Source organism: Aegilops tauschii, chromosome 3 (genome assembly GCF_002575655.3).
Source record: "Aegilops tauschii subsp. strangulata cultivar AL8/78 chromosome 3, Aet v6.0, whole genome shotgun sequence".
NCBI lineage: Eukaryota > Viridiplantae > Streptophyta > Magnoliopsida > Poales > Poaceae > Aegilops > Aegilops tauschii.
Genome location: NC_053037.3, coordinates 59,894,956 through 59,912,329, shown reverse-complemented (window position 1 = coordinate 59,912,329; position 17,374 = coordinate 59,894,956). Strand labels below are relative to the sequence as shown.

Here is a 17,374-nt window from a genome sequence, read left to right as displayed (position 1 = left end):
AAGCGTGCCTTTTCCAGTCAGTCTCCCCTCATACCGCGATTTAGGGAGACCTATCTTCTTAAGGCCAGGAATGAAGTCAACACAAAACCCAATGACATCCTCTGTTTGATGGCCCATGGAGATGCTTCCTTCTGGCCTAGCGCGGTTACGGACATATTTCTTTAGGACTCCCATGAACCTCTCAAAGGGGAACATATTGTGTAGAAATACGGGCCCCAGAATGACAATCTCGTCGACTAGATGAACTAGGACGTGCGTCATGATATTGAAGAAGGATGGTGGGAACACCAGCTCGAAACTGACAAGACATTGCGCCACATCACTCCTTAGCCTTGGTATGGTTTCTGGATCGATCACCTTATGAGAGATTGCATTGAGGAATGCACATAGCTTCACAATGGCTAATCGGACGTTTTCCGGTAGAAGCCCCCTCAATGCAACCGGAAGCAGTTGCGTCATAATCACGTGGCAGTCATGAGACTTTAGGTTCTGGAACTTTTTCTCTGGCATATTTATTATTCCCTTTATATTCGACGAGAAGCCAGTCGGGACCTTCATACTGAGCAGGCATTCAAAGAAGATTTCTTTCTCTTCTTTCGTAAGAGCGTAGCTGGCAGGACCTTCATACTGCTTCGGAGGCATGCCGTCTTTTTCGTGCAAACGTTGCAGGTCCTCCCGTGCCTCAGGTGTATCTTTTGTCTTCCCATACACGCCCAAGAAGCCTAGCAGGTTCACGCAAAGGTTCTTCGTCACGTGCATCACGTCGATTGAAGAGCGGACCTCTAGCTCTTTCCAGTAGGGTAGGTCCCAAAATATAGATTTCTTCTTCCACATGGGTGCGTGTCCCTCAACGTCATTCGGAACAGCTAGTCCGCCGGGACCCTTTCCAAAGATTACGTGTAAATCATTGACCATAGCAAGTACGTGATCACCGGTACGCATGGCGGGCTTCTTCCAGTGATCTGCCTCGCCTTTGAAATGCTTGCCTTTCTTTCGACATTGATGGTTGGTCGGAAGAAATCGACGATGGCCCAGGTACACATTCTTCCTGCTTTTGTCCAGGTATATACTTTCAGTGTCATCTAAACAGTGCGTGCATGCGTGGTATCCCTTGTTTGTCTGTCCTGAAAGATTACTGAGAGCGGGCCAATCGTTGATGGTTACAAACAGCAACGCGTGCAGGTTAAATTCCTCATGTTTGTGCTCATCCCACGTACGTACACCGTTTCCATTCCACAACTGTAAAAGTTCTTCAACTAATGGCCTTAGGTACACATCAATGTCGTTGCCGGGTTGCTTAGGGCCTTGGATGAGAACTGGCATCATAATGAACTTCCGCTTCATGCACATCCAAGGAGGAAGGTTATACATACATAGAGTCACGGGCCAGGTGCTGTGATTGCTGCTCTGCTCCCCAAAAGGATTAATGCCATCCGCGCTTAAACCAAACCATACGTTCCTTGGGTCAGCTGCAAACTCAGCCCAGTACTTTCTCTCGATTTTTCTCCACTACGACCCGTCAGCGGGTGCTCTCAACTTCCCGTCTTTCTTACGGTCCTCACTGTGCCATCGCATCAACTTGGCATGCTCTTCGTTTCTGAACAGACGTTTCAACCGTGGTATTATAGGAGCATACCACATCACCTTCGCAGGAACCCTCTTCCTGGGGGGCTCGCCGTCAACCTCACCAGGGTCATCTCGTCTGATCTTATACCGCAATGCACCGCATACCGGGCATGCGTTCAGATCCTTGTACGCACCGCGGTAGAGGATGCAGTCATTAGGGCATGCATGCATCTTCTGCACCTCCAATCCTAGAGGGCATACGACCTTCTTTGCTGCGTATGTACTGTCGGGCAATTCGTTATCCTTTGGAAGCTTCTTCTTCAATATTTTCAATAGCTTCTCAAATCCTTTGTCAGGAACAGCATTCTCTGCCTTCCACTGCAGCAATTCCAGTACGGTACCGAGCTTTGTGTTGCCATCTTCGCAATTGGGGTACAACCCTTTTTGTGATCCTCTAACATGCGATCGAACTTCAGCTTCTCCTTTTGACTTTCGCATTGCGTCCTTGCATCGACAATGACCCGACGGAGATCATCATCATCGGGCACTGGTTCCTCTTCATCTTCAGCAGCTTCCCCCCTTGCAGCATCATTGGGCACATCGTCTGGTTCCTCTTGATCTTCAGCAGCTTCCCCCGTTGCAGCATCACCGTATTCAGGGGGCACATAGTTGTCATCGTCCTCTTCTTCTTCGCCGTCTTCCATCATAACCCCCATTTCTCCGTGCCTCGTCCAAACATTATAGTGTGGCATGAAACCCTTGTAAAGCAGGTGGGCATGAAGGATTTTCCGGTCAGAGTAAGACTTCGTATTCCCACATGTAGGGCATGGACAACACATAAAACCATTCTGCTTGTTTGCCTCAGCCACTTCGAGAAAATCATGCACGCCCTTAATGTACTCGGAGGTGTGTCTGTCACCGTACATCCATTGCCGGTTCATCTGTGTGCGTTATATATAATTAAGTGTGTCAAAAACCATTACAGAACATCATGAATAGATAATTAAGTGACCAAATTAATAGAAGTTCATCACCACATTAGAACCAAAGTACATACATAGTTCTCATCTAACAACATATATATAGCTCTCCAGAGCATCTAATTAATTAAACCATACATTGAAACTATGTAAAACATTTCAATGCGAAAACAAATGCGATCATAATCGCAACCAAGGTAACAGTTGATCCAACGGCATAATGATACCAAGCCTCGGTATGAATGGCATATTTTCTAATCTTCAAGCGCATTGCATCCATCTTGATCTTGTGATCATCGACGACATCCGCAACATGCAACTCCAATATCATCTTCTCCTCCTCAATTTTTTTTATTTTTTCCTTCAAGTAATTGTTTTCTTCTTCAACTAAATTTAACCTCTCGACAATAGGGTCGGTTAGAATTTCCGGTTCAACCACCTCCTAGATAAATAAAATCTAGGGATAATTAGATTTATGCCCCTAGTTGTGTCCCACTCGTCTGTTTTACCCCTAATTTCTAAAATTCACCGGTTCTGTCCAAGTCACTTTGCTCCTCTTATGGTTTTGCCCTTTGACCGTTTGACCATCAGTTTGAAAACTTCATAACTAATTCATACTAAATCAGAAAAATGCAAATAAGATACCAAAATGTTCAGAAAAACATCACCTATATGTCAGTGTCATTTGCATTCATGAAAAAAGTGTTGCAAAATGCACATCCGAGTTTTAGCTCTTTTGAGACCACCATGAATAGTAAAATCTAAAAAAATTCAAAAAAATTCAAAAAAAATATGGTGGGAAAGAACGACAAATGTTCAAAGTGCCTGCCAAGTTTCATCACGGAACGACATTCGTGGAAGTCGTGGCAAAAAAATAATCTGTTTTGGAGTGCTGATTTTTTTTTTGCTGGGGCACCCACGAATGTCATTCCTTGATGAAAGTTGGCAAGCACATAAAACATTTGTCATTCTTTGTCACCAAATTTTGTTTTGAATTTTATGAATTTTTTTAGATTTTACTATTCATGGTGGTAGCATAAGAGCTAAAACTCTGATGGACACTTTCAAACACTTTTTTCATGAATGCAAATGACACTGACATATAGGTGATTTTTTCCGAACATTTTGGTATCTTATTTGCATTTTTCTGATTTAGTATGAATTAGTTATGAAGTTTTCAAACTGACGGTCAAACGGTCAAATGGCAAAAGCATAAGAGAAGCGAAGTGACTTGGACAGAAGCAGTGACTTTTGGAAATTAGGGGTAAAACAGCCGAGTGGGACACAACTAGGGGCATAAATCTAATTATCCCTAAAATCTATGTCACGCTGGTCGGTATATTTGTCATAAACAATAAATGAATCAAATAGTTATAAAAAGATAATATATACCACATCCGAATCATAGACAGGACGAGGGCCGACGGGGGCGGATACCAAAACCATCGCACTATGTAATAAGAAGGAATAAAATAGTAAGAAAATTAGACAAGTATCTATCTAAAGTAAGAATTTTTTTCTTTCAAAAAGAAGATAAGAAAAAGAGGCTCACCACGGTGTTGCCGGCGACGAGATCGGCGCGGGCGGTCGACGGCGGTGAAGACGGGAATGGGACATGACGGGCCGCTAAACCTAGACAAATCTCGAGGAAAATGGAGCTTTGAGGTCGAGCTTCGAGAGGACAAAGCTTAACTAGTGTGGCTCGGGCATTTCATCGAACACCTCATGTGCATAGGAGGTGAGCTAGAGCACCACAAAGCCCTCCCCTCGCCGGCCAGAGAAAAACAGAGCACTGGAGTGCTCTGCTCGCGGGCGAGGGGTATATATAGGCACCTCATTGGTCCCGGTTCGTGGCATGAACCGGTACTAAATCCGGGCCTTCTGTCCCGGTTCATGCCAAGAACCGGGACAAATGGTTGTGGGCCAGGAGCGAGGACCATTAGTCCCGGTTCGTGGCTCGAACCGGGACAAATGGTTCCATACGAACCGGGACTAATGCCCACGAGGCCCCGGCCGGCCCCCTGGGCTCACGAACCGGGACGAATGCCCCAATGGGTCCCGGTTCGTGACTGAACCGGGGCTAATGTGAAAACTGCCCTGTGACCTATGCCCTGTTTTCTACTAGTGAATAATGCTTGAAATTTGTATATATGACTAAGATAGTACTCCCCGAGTACCTAATTGAATTGCAGTAGATCAATTATCGATGTTGCATGAGCAGTACACTAGTGATACAACAGACATAAAATAAAGAGGAAACAAAGGGTTGTCCAAAAGAACAGCTACAAAAGGGTTTTGCAAAGTGATCGGAGTGCAATCAGCTTTTCCAGTTTGTAATCTTCGTGCCCTTTTTCCCTACAAAAAAATATAATTGAAGTGCAGCCGTTTCCCATGATAGATTTATAAAAAAATTCAAAAGGAAAAGGCGACTCTAGCTTACTAGCTAGCCTATCCAGAAGGCGCGCAGGACGTCAAAGATACAGCAGATCCTCAGGATCAAGGATCAGGCGTCGGAGGGTCCCTCTCTTTGAAATCATAGATGTCAATAGTACTATTCAATCTAAGTTCCGAAAACAAGTTAGACTAGATGCACATGAACCATGATTGAAGATGAGTAGATCGAAAATCTTCTCGCAAAAAAATAGATGCACATGAAGATTTCACGCGAGTTCTGACACGGGTATTATCGTGTTACGCAAACAGAGTGGTGTCGCCTCTAGCGGCTTATTAGCCATGCTCTCCAGCGAGTCCAGTCCCTGAACTCGGTTGTTTGAAACTTGATAATTTTTCTGCTCAAACTTGATAATTTTTCCGATCGACGCCATTTCTCGATTGCCTGTGATCAGAACATGTGATGTGAAAGTCAGGAAATGAAACAGTTTTCCCTTTGACTTATGAACACACGAACAGGGTAGACACCAGAACTGCCTCTCCTTGCCATCATCACTCGAAGATACATTTTCCATGTGAAGTTGGTGTGTCCACACGCACAGCTGCCCGAGAAACAGTTGTTCGTTTCGCCCGCTTTAGTAAAGCTCACAAACCTTGTTAGTTTCTTGTTGACATCTATCCGAACCCGTGCTCTTACAAACTCCCCCACAAATCCATTAGGCAGTACTATTTGTAGTTCTAAATACCTCACCAATACGCTCAGCCATGGACTTCACAAATCTCTCTCGCTTCAGCACCATATCCGGGAGTTTGTGGATTTGACACCAGGTTTCAATCCTATCAAGCTTCACTGATTCTGGGTTTTTAAACCCGTCATACTCAGCAATCACAAGGGCCATACCCTTGAAATCCCATGGTCCTTGATGCATTGCTTTGTTCCAATCTGCCAGACATTGGAACTACACCGAGAACAGGTTGGAGTTAATTCTGCGCCAGATCACTTCACGTGCTGGGTTCCATGCGGCCTTCATATCCGCGATCAGAGCACCTTGGCCAAAGGATTTCCCTGTTAGAACCCTAGCAATCGCAAGCCACTTGGGCTTCTCTTCAGGTTCTTCTGCTTCATCCTCCCAGACTAAGTTGTCAAGTTCGTCATCTTCTAGATGCAGTCTTTCCAGAAGAACGCTCGGATCAGCTGACCCGTTCCCTCTACTAGCACTTGCATCCATGGAAGAAGCCATGCCGGCGGTCTCCCGTGTTTCCAGAACCCAAACGAGATCCGATCTGAGTTAGTCGAGAGCGAACCCAAAGCCTGCGTGCAGAGCACGGTCTTGGGGACAGGGGGTGTCGCGGATGGACGCGGCCCGACGGCTGCGGGAAGGAGAAAACCCACGGCGGCGGCGCGCCGGGGGGACTAGGGAACCCTAGGTCATAGCGTTAGGGGATACTGAACACTGTAATGAGTGTCGAAGTCTACTGAAAGATTTCAGGAAGGTTTATATTGAACACTGTAATAGGGAGTTTAATACAGTTGCCCATGAGCTAGCTAGTTCTGGAAGGAATAATCCACCGTCTGTTTGGTTGGATACCCCTCCTAGTTTTATTCTTAAGTTCCTAACGGATGATGTAAATGTGATTTGATTTAATAAAGCTAGCCATGAAAGCCTTTCCATCAAAAAAATTGAACATTTAGCTGTAACCTTTTTGATTGCTTCAGAAACCTTTGTGATTGTTGCTTCCGGAGGCCCAAAAAGTTGTTTATAATAATTAGAGATATAAGCTTTTAGATTCTCATGACCCACAATTGTCCCTTCGTCCTGTTCAAGCTGTATTATTTTCTTCTTCCTATGTTTCCCATTCGCAATCATGTGAAAGAATTGTGTATTGTCATCTCCTTCGACAACCTTAAGCACCTTAGCACGCAATGCCCATTTGAGCTCCTCTTCTCTAAGAATAGCTCGTAAGCGTTGCTCGACTTTGGATTTTGAGCTCTGCTCAGCTACATTAAGAAGGTTTATTTCTGCTTTTAAATCTAGAGCATCTATTAATTGGGTGAGTCGCTCTTTTTCTTGTCTGTAAATCCCACTCTTGTTTCTGGCCCAACCTCGTAAAAATTGTCTCGGATGTCTAATTTTGTTTTGCCATCTCTCAATACTTGATCGTCCACTAACAGGCTTTGCCCATTAGCGTGCGATGATCTCCATGAAGTTTTCTTTCTCGAACCAGCCTAGTTCGAAAGAGAAAGCGTTCTTATTCGCAATATGTGTTGCGTCTCCGAGTCTACTAGTAAAGGTGTGTGGTCTGAGATCGCCCTCTGCATCGCATGAACCGACACTACTGGCTATTTCTGTTCCCATTCCACACTAGCGAGCACTCCATCCAATTTCTCATATGTTGGAGTGGGCAACGTATTTGTCCATGTATATTGTCTACCTGTGAGCTCAATTTTTCTCAAACTAAGACTTTCAATAATCATGTTAAACATCATAGACCAACGTCCATCAAAGTTGTCATTGTTCTTTTCATCACTCCTCTGAATTATGTTAAAATCCCGGGACTAGGATTGGGAGAGTCTCGTCCCCACAAATCCGCACCAAGTCTGCTAAAAAATCTGGTTTAAGTTCGGGTTGTGCTGCCCCGTATACAGCTACCAGAGACCATCGAAAACCATCCATCGAAAACCATCCAATTTCGATCTCACCCGAAACTTTACCGCAAAGTCCCCCCGAACCACATTAATTACCTCAAGCGTTTCGCATCTAATTCCTAGTAATATCCCACCGGATCTTCCTCTAGGAGATAAACAGTGCCAATCAAAATCAATTCCTCCGAATGAAGTTCCAAGGAACTGTGAGGTGAAATTATCTTGCCCTGTTTCAAGTAGAGCAATGAAATCTAGTTTTTGCTCTATCGTTGTCTCTGCCAAGAACCTTCTTTTTGCCAAGTCAGCTAGACCTCTACTATTCCAAAAGATTCCTTTCATAGATCATCATGGAATTTTTTCTTAAGCTTAACCCTAGCACTTCTATTTTTTCTTAAGTTTAACCCTAGCACTTCTACGGACCGCTGAAGTAGGATAGATTTCAAAGTACATACCATGTTGGTATCGTGCGTACCAATATTGTTTTAGAAAGTGTTAATTTTTCATCACCAAGTATATATTATATATATGTAGATATTTTTCAAGGCTACGTGGCAAGGCATGCGGTCAGCCAACCAGGGTCGGCCCTAGGCGAACTCGGCGACATGGGCCCTATGTAACTTCAAACCTTTAAAATTTGACTATAATAATTCAACTGACTCCTTCGATAACAATAATAACTAAATTCGAACCGAGTGCATCGACAACAATAATACTAAAAAGATAGCAAAATGAAACTAACAGATCAAAGCGACTGGTCAATGAAAGAATTGCATTGTCACCGATGTAAAGTACTTATTCAAAGAACCAATTAGTGGTTGAAGTTTCAGTTTCAGATCAAAGGGCCGGGGCTGAGCCAACCGAGGTGTGTGCTCATCATTGAGGAGGAGCAAAAGTGTCCACCTCAGGCCCCTATAGGCCGCCTTGCATAGACGCACGAGCCAGCCAGCTTCATTCTTGCAAACGGCGCACTAGGCAACAAGGTGTACCCTCATACCATGCGCCTCCCGTCTGCGAAAACTTCTCGATCTGCTAGCTCACCACCCCTCATATCTCTCAATATCTTGACACTGATAGCTTAATGTATCTTCTTTTCTCCTTTGCAGCAGGAAGAGGATCGGGATCAACAGGAAGAGGACGACGGACAGAGGTAATAATCTCAACGCCTCAACCTCATCTTATCTACCTCGCATCGTTCAAGTTTCCTCCGAGCTTGTATATTCAACTAGAGGCTAGGGCGCCACCTGATGGCGCCTCCTGAGGCGGGCTTGTGCGCGTTTATCTTGTCTCCGCACATTCATCTGTCATATTTAGTCATCAGTCTCACTCATGTACATCAATATGGGTGTGCTATAACATTTGGATCTCTTGCTCTCTTGGATGTAGCAATATAAAATATTCATTACAGCTACTTGTTGATGGATCAATAAGAAAAAATGTAAATAAGCTTTCAACAGAATCAATTTCAGCGTGTGTATGTAAGATAGATTGCTCTGTCATCTACAAAACAGAGATGAAAAAGGGAGAGAGATCTGCCATTAGATGGAAACCAATTTGCACTTTACACCAAGACTATTTTTTAAAACATGTTGTCACGGCCCGGCTGATTGCCGTGCAGGTTGTAGTCGTGGTTGGTAGGAGGACGAGGGCAAGGCCCTCGCTTGCCTATGGTTGGAGAAGGGGGTGAGGAGGGGCGCCGTGGCGCAGGAGCAAGGGAGGAGAGGTTGTAGGATATTCTGCTTGCGTTTATTGATCCAAGGGCTGGCTATATATAGCCTAATTACAAGAGCAGACTAAGACTCCTATTACAATTGGGTGTTGGCAGGATAACCTTTTTCGGGACTAAACCTTTCCAACTAATACCCAGACTCCTAATCTAAAAAGACTGTAATTAAACTAGGACATATCTTTAGGCAGGTGCAGGGCCGGCCCGTGCAAGTCCCTTACGCCTATAGGGCTGGCCCCACATGACATCTCCCCCTCCATTCTGAAACAGCTCGTCCTCGAGCTGGAAGCTTGGATAACGTTCGCGGAAGGTTGTAACATCCTCCCATGAAGCAGCAGACGCCGGCTGGCCCTCCCAGTGAATGAGCACCTCCTGGATACCGCGGGCTATACGAGCACGCAATGCTTGGACAGGGGTTGGATGTACTCGACCCTGAAACAGAGGTGGAAGCATCGGCGGAACTTCCGGCGGTGGGCCATGGTACTTCTTCAGGACCCCGACATGGAAAACATTGTGAATGCGGGCGCGTGGGGGCAGCTCCAAACGGTAAGGAACCATATCAATTTTAGTGAGGACTTTGAAAGGCCCATAATATTTGGGAGCCAATTTCCCTTTGGCGCCTACTCCAAGGAACGGCGCCGACCGGTGCTGAAGACGGAGCCAAACCCACTCTCCAACATCAAAAGAAAGGGCCCGATGCTTATCATCATAGTAATGCTTGTACTGTTGTGCTGCCTGAAGGAGACACTCACGGATGTCGTGTAAGAACTGATCGCGGTCGACGATCTGCCGTTCCACCGCCTGATTGCGAATCTCGCCCGGCGTATAGTCCCGGAATGAGGGGGGATCCCATCCATAAACCACCCTGAAAGGCGTGTCCTTCAACGCTGAGTGGTACAAAGTGTTGTAGCAGTACTCTGCCCAAGGCAACCATTGGAGCCACTGCCGTGGGCGATCCCTGGTTATGCAACGGAGGTACATGGTGATGACGCAATTGACAGCCTCAGATTGCCCATCAGACTGCGGATGGAAGGCCGAACTCATGTGCAAGTGTGTCCCCACGGCGGCAAACAGAGCCTTCCAAAAGCCCGAAGTGAAAACCACATCCCTGTCCGAAACGATGGATGTGGGAAACCCATGAAGTCGGACAATGTTGGAGAAGAAGGCTTTAGCAACAGACTCCGCAGTGTACGGATGCGCCAAGGGGATGAAATGCGCATACTTGGAGAAACGGTCCACAACGGTCAGTATCACACTTTTGCCGCCCACCTTCGGAAGTGCCTCAATGAAATCCATGGAGATGTCTTCCCAGACACGAGAGGGCACTGTCAAGGGCTGCAATAAGCCGGCTGGATGAAGCTGCCCCGTCTTGTTGCGTTGACAAACCTGACAAGCACGAATATACTGCTGAAGTGCGGCCCTTGCTTGCGGCAGATGGAAATCCCGGCGAAGACGATGAAGTGACTTCTGGATACCTTCATGGCCCGCATCATGGGCTGCAGCCAGGACCTCCCCGAGCAGCAGCGACACGGGTGGTACATAAGCCCGCTGTTGGAAGGCAACAACACCATCAACAAGAGCCCAAGGCTGTCCTAACTTACCAGATTCTGGTTGTTCCCGGAAAGTGACAAGCGCCGGGTCCGTGTGTGCAGCCTGGCAGAGAGCTTCAAACAGATCAAAAGAAGGCCCGGATATGGCAAGTGCCTGGCCGGCAGGAGCATCACGGCGAGAAAGAGCATCGGCGACGATGTTTTGGCGACCTGGTTTATATTCCACCGTGAAGTCGAACCCCAACAGTTTGCCCACCCAATGATGTTGTGGAATGGTAGCGAGGCGTTGGTCCAGCAAAAACTTTAGGCTGTAGTGGTCAGTTTTGACGACGAACGCACGTCCCCAAAGATAGGGCCGCCAGTGGCGCACGGCGTGCACCAGACCAATGAGCTCCCGCTCATAAGCGGCGAGAGAAGCATGACACGGAGCGATGGTTTTGCTGAAATAGGCAATGGGGCCGCCACCTTGATGCAGGACTGTCCCGAAACCAGATCCAGATGCATCACACTCCACAATGAATGAAACAGCAAAATCCGGCAGCTGAAGCACAGGGGCTGTGGTAAGAGCTTTCTTGAGGGCTTCAAAGGCAATAGTCGCTGCAGGCGTCCAAAGAAATCCGTCTTTCTTGAGGAGTGCCGTGAGGGGAGCTGCAATGGTGCCAAAATCCCGGATGAACTTGCGGTAGTATCCTGCCAGTCCTAAGAAACCACGCACAGCGCGGACGGTGCGCGGAACCGGCCAGTCTACCACGGCAAGAACCTTGTCGCTGTCCATGGCAACTCCTGCAGTGGAGATGACGTGTCCCAGATAAGCCATGGTTTCCTCCCCAAAGGAACACTTGGAGCGCTTGAGAAACAGTTGATGTGTGCGCATAGCCTCCAAAACGAGCTTAACATGACGTAGGTGATCCGACCAGGACGAGCTGTAGATCAAGATATCATCAAAGAACACAAGCACAAACCGACAAAGGTAGGGACAGAGGACGTCGTTCATGAGTGCTTGGAACGTCGCTGGGGCATTTGTCAAACCAAAGGCCATCACTACAAACTCAAAGAGGCCCTCATGTGTGCGGAGGCCGTCTTGTGGATATCCTCAAGGGCCATCCGAACCTGGTGGTAACCCGACCGGAGATCCAGTTTGGTGAAAAAGCGGGCGCCCTTGAGTTCATCCAGAAGTTCATCGACAACAGGAATTGGAAACTTGTCCTTGATGGTGACAAGGTTGAGATCACGGTAGTCGATACAGAAACGCCAAGTCCCGCCGGCCTTTCTGACGAGTAGAACGGGGGATGAAAATGCAGAAGAACTAGGACGGATCAGACCGCGAGCTAGCATCTCTGAACATTGGCGCTCTAGTTCATCTTTTTGAATCGTTGGGTAGCGGTAGGGACGGACAGCAACCGGCGGTGTCCCAGGAATAAGATGAATATGATGGTCATGTGCGCGCTGCGGCGGCAGGCCCTGTGGGTCGACGAAAACATCGGTGAAAGTGGCCAGCAGGCTGTCCAGAAGTTCCTTGCCTTCGCACGAGTGTAGGTGGGCAGGACGTCCGAGGGAGCCGAGGCCCGACCACTCCACACGGTGATCCGAGTGCCAAAACGACATCCACTGCGTAGTGAAATCCCAGAGAATTAGCCCAAGAGTTTTGAGGAATCGTGTACCGAGGACGATGTCGAACCCGCCCAATGGAATGGCATGCAGATCAACAACAAAACGCTCCTTGTCAATGGTGATCGCAGCCTGCTGAAGGAGTCCCCGACAGGTCACCTTATTGCCATTAGCGACCGTGACTCCCAAACGACGATTGGAGGAGAAAGGCAGCCCGACGATGGTGGCCAACTCTTCATGGATGAAGTTATGAGTGCTGCCTGAATCAAGCAAGGCGACCAAGTCACGGTCCCCGATGCGAAGAGTGACCTGCATTGTGTCGCTGGTGGGAATTCCGGTAACAGCCAAGAGTGAGATTTGTGCTTCCTGGAAATCCTCAAACTACTCCTCTTCGGCGTCGGCGGATTGAATATTAGAACAGCCGTTTGCAGTGATGGTCCCGCGCGAACTTCTCGTCACAATTGAAGCAGAGACCCTTAGCGCGCCGTTCATCCATCTCGGCGGGCGTGAGTCGTTTAAAGACGAGCGCGGTCGTGGAGTTGGAGGAGTCCGGCAAGGCCGGAGTAGGTGCAGCCATGGGGCGGAGTGGACGGTTGGGCCGGCCCGGAGTGGTCGCGGTGCTGGTGATAGTATTGAGGTGCTCAAAGGAGATTGCTAAGTCCATAGCTGCGTCCAAAGTCGCCGGTTTCAGCATCTCGACCTGAGTTTTCATAGGCTCGCCCAAGTTGTTGGTGAAGATATCCCGCTCATCGTCGTCAGCAATGGGGCGCACCCGAGAGAGATTCTCTAGAAAGCGCTTGGAGTATTCTGCCACGGTGCCGGAGCGGCGGGTGGAGATCAGCTCGCCAAAGGGGTTGGCGCGGGTCGGCGGTCCGAAGTGGTTGGCGATCAGTTTTTGAAATTCGGTCTAGGACGGCCGCTGGCCCAGCTTAGTCTCGAGGTGGCCATACCATAATGCTGCGACATCGGTGAGGTGGTATGAGGCGAGCCAAGTCTTATCCGACTCCGGCGTTCGCTGCCCGAGGAAGAAGAGATTGCAACGTGTCAGCCACGGCCGTGGATCGCTGGCCCCATCAAAGAGGGGAAAATCAATCTTGTAGAGGCGCGGAGCCCTATCCCCTGGATCGGCCGGGGCCCCGATGTGGGATGGCGCATCTGGGGGCCGCAGGAGCCCGGTACCACCCAATTGAGGCGTGCCCTTGCCTTCCAGCCAAAGGAGGGCCAGGTTCTGCGCGCGCTGCTGCTGTGACGTGTCCGCCAGCTGGTCCTGGAGGGTTTTGAGTGTCGCGGCGATGGACTGGAGGGTGGCGCGGTCCTCGGCGCGCTCTGTCCGAGCAGTGTGGTTCTCCTCCGAGAGGCTGTTCAAAGTGGCGACCACGGCCTCATGATCCTCGTGCTGTTTGGTCGCGAGGTCTGCTAGGGTTTGCGGTAGAGGTGCCGGCGGCGGTGGCGGAGACAGGGCCGCTGGGATCGACGAGGAAGCTGATACCAAGTTGTCACGGCCCGGCTGATTGCCGCGCAGGTTGTAGTCGTGGTTGGTAGGAGGACGAGGGCGAGGCCCTCGCTTGCCTATGGTTGGAGAAGGGGGTGAGGAGGGGCGCCGTGGCGCAGGAGCAAGGGAGGAGAGGTTGTAGGATATTCTGCTTGCGTTTATTGATCCAAGGGCTGGCTATATATAGCCTAATTACAAGACCAGACTAAGACTCCTATTACAATTGGGTGTTGGCAGGGTAACCTTCTTCGGGACTAAACCTTTCCAACTAATACCCAGACTCCTAATCTAAAAAGACTGTAATTAAACTAGGATATATCTTTAGGCAGGTGCAGGGCCGGCCCGTGCAGGTCCCTTACGCCTATAGGGCTGGCCCCACATGACACATGTTCATAAATACATTACATGGATTGATAAGACGACAAATATCATACTTTCTTTGCGGTCTTTGTTCATCAGTCACATTTACTGATCCAAATTCACTCAACAAGTTCGTTATTTCTAGAGGCATTAATCTATAAACCATGAAGCACCTACAGTCAGACATACCATGACCGAGGAGCATAATCAATCTACCTAGATTATCAAACACAATAAGGTGCAAAATCATAACTAAAACACACTGAGGGCAACAAAGAACAGGCACCAATTGACCCAAGTATTTGATGGACATCAGATTTGAGCGGTTCCTTTCCAGTATAGAATCATACTTTGTGATTTACTTGGTGAATGCATTATGTAAATATATCACAATATAAATAGGCCAAGTCTACGGAAATCTGGTGTTATTCACTGAAGAAATACATCAAAACATATGTTCAGCTTACACAAAAGTAGAATGGCTACTCGCTTCTTTACAAAGGAAGCCAAGGCCTTACCTGGACATCACCCTAGCATATGTAGCAAGGGATTCATTGTTTTTCTTTAATGCCTAAAAAGCTAGCAAACGCTTATCTCTTTTACACAAACTAAGTCTGTTACTAAAATTGCAAATACATGGCTTAGCGCTCCAAAGAAATGAACCCAATATTAACTAAACTGCGTTTCCAATGTTTACTTCCTCAAATAATCCAAATCAGATATATAGAATAAGGGATAGGTAAGAGTTTTTTTTGTTACTGTAATCAATAATATCATCAATATTTCTGGCAGGCAAAACATTATATATTAGGATATCTTGTAGTGCCAATAGCTGAGACGGAAACTATTATATAAGCTCAAAAAAAAGATTAAACAATGTAGTCAACAGATAAAGTAGTCTACAATCGTTTCAAGAAGCTTGTCCAAATTAAGAGTGCTCAGTGGCAACCTGCACAGGCATGCCGGCATTTCGTCTGGCTACAGATCAAATAGATCACATTAGAACATAAATTCCTAGCCCTTCATGGACACACCATGGTCAGGGGTGGCACATCAGTGATTTTGGACTTAAGGTCTCAGGTCTGATCATACATAAGCTTCTAACAAACATAAATATTCAGTTCGGTATTTGAGGTGGAAAAGCAACATGGTAGGGAAATATATAGCCAGTAGGTGTATAATTGGAGAATACCCGTAGAAGCTCACTTGAGACTCACAAAAGGGAAAGATGTATGCTTTAATTTGAAACACGGAACATAAAGACACACATACATGTAACTGAAAAGGAGATAGAAGATTATACCTGACATTTATCATCAATAAAATCGACATCAACAGAATTTGATGTTTCTGCAGTGTGGCCATGGTCAGGACTTGACAACGGCCAGGGTGAACCTCACAGATTTACATTTGAGACAATAAATAAATAAGTAAACAGGAGGATCATATACATAGTCAAACTGCATATGTTTTCAACTGTTAGTACATACTATAAGCATGTAATTTTCTGACTGCTGCCGGTTTCTTGTTCTATAAAATGAGGCCTAGCAAATGCAGATGATGAGTTCGGTTTAGCAGCTTGTTCCATGGTTGGTGCTAAGTTTAGTGACACACATCGCAGCAAAGAACATCTGCTACAAGTATGGAACATCTATATGTGTGATGATTGGCAAGTTCAGATAGCTCTTTTGTTTCTTGCATTAATAAAGAGTGTAGCTGCATCCAATCCAACTGCTCATTGTCAGTAAAGATTGTAGCAAGCATATGCCATTACAACCAAAAAGACACAAGTCTATCTGAAATTCTGAATGTGTCATCCCTCTTCAGAAATTTGGTACAGCCAAAAATACCTCAAAGAGGCACAGAACGCTTGAATTTCTACGTAGCAATAAGAGGTCAATTGTCAATTAGTCGAGCGCCTCATGCGCACACCATGGCATCACACCAGAACAAACTAAAAGACTTACCTTGTCTTTGAGCTGTTTGAACTTTGAAGTGGAAGGCGGTGCGAAGGAGCCGGTCGAAGAGCCTGGTGCAGGGGAGGGAGAGCAGGCCGGTGACATAGTGGAATAGTGGAAGAGGTGCTTGGCGAGGGTGTCGTTGGGCATGAACTCAGCGAAGAGCAGGTGCTCGACCCCGTCGCAGCAGTAGCCGATGAGGTTTGCCAGTCGCCGGTGCCACCGCTTCCCGGCCCTTGGCCTCCTCCTGCAAATAGAACAGATAGCGAGTAAAGCTATCACACATAGCAGACAGAGGGACTCCGGCGGCTGGCCGGGGACGTACATGCCGCGAACTGCTTCCGATCCAGTTCTTCATGGACGATGACTCCCGCGAGGACTTCCACCTCCTGCCTTTTCCATGTTTCTCACAGATCTGCTGCCACCGCCGCTCGTGTGCGCCTTGTTCAGCGAGGGGGGAGACAAGGACAAGCAGAGAGAGAGAGAGAGAGGAAGAAGAGGCGGCTGCGGCTGGCGGCGTTGAGAGAGAGGAGGCGGTGGCATGTGGGGGAGAGGTGGAGACGAAGATGTGCGTGTGCAGCCTGATGCGGAGCTGCCTTCGTTGGAAAGGAAACACAGAAATCGCTGCGTATGTAAACAAGAGAAAAGGGCGGTAGCGGCGCTGAGTGCAGGATCTCGTCGAGAATGGTGCTTCTGCCGCGGCCTCTCTGATCTCCTCCCGGTGGCGTCCCAGATCTGGCGATCCAGAGAGAAAGGAGCAGAGGAGGCGGCGGCTGCGTTGGCGCGTGGAACGAGAGAAGGTCGCGTGCGTGGGAGAGAATGCGAGACGATCTTTTCCGCCCAATACGTGCGCCTGCGTAGCCCTTCGCGCTCCACCTGCTGTTTTTTTTTGTCGTATGTGCGATGACGTGGCTATCGCCAGAGATGGCCCCTTGCGCCACCGTTAATGGGTTGTATTTTCGCTCGCTCACTGTTTTTCATAAAAAAGAAAGAGCTAGATTTCGGGTGGGATTTTTATACTGATGACGGAGCTTGTAGATCTGATATGATGCATCAATTGATCTTTGATGACGGAGAAAAAGCACTAGATTTGTTTCTTTGG

At 47.6% G+C, this 17,374-nt stretch overlaps 1 long non-coding RNA gene across 1 annotated transcript; it reads right to left on the bottom strand.

The window, feature by feature from the left end:
• Positions 1-8,222: 8,222 nt before the first annotated feature.
• Positions 8,223-15,873, bottom strand: LOC141042267 (uncharacterized). Its single transcript, XR_012204281.1, has 2 exons — positions 15,618-15,873; positions 8,223-8,879 (listed from the first exon to the last, which is right to left on the bottom strand). It is a non-coding gene; the product is annotated as an uncharacterized lncRNA (long non-coding RNA).
• Positions 15,874-17,374: the final 1,501 nt, after the last annotated feature.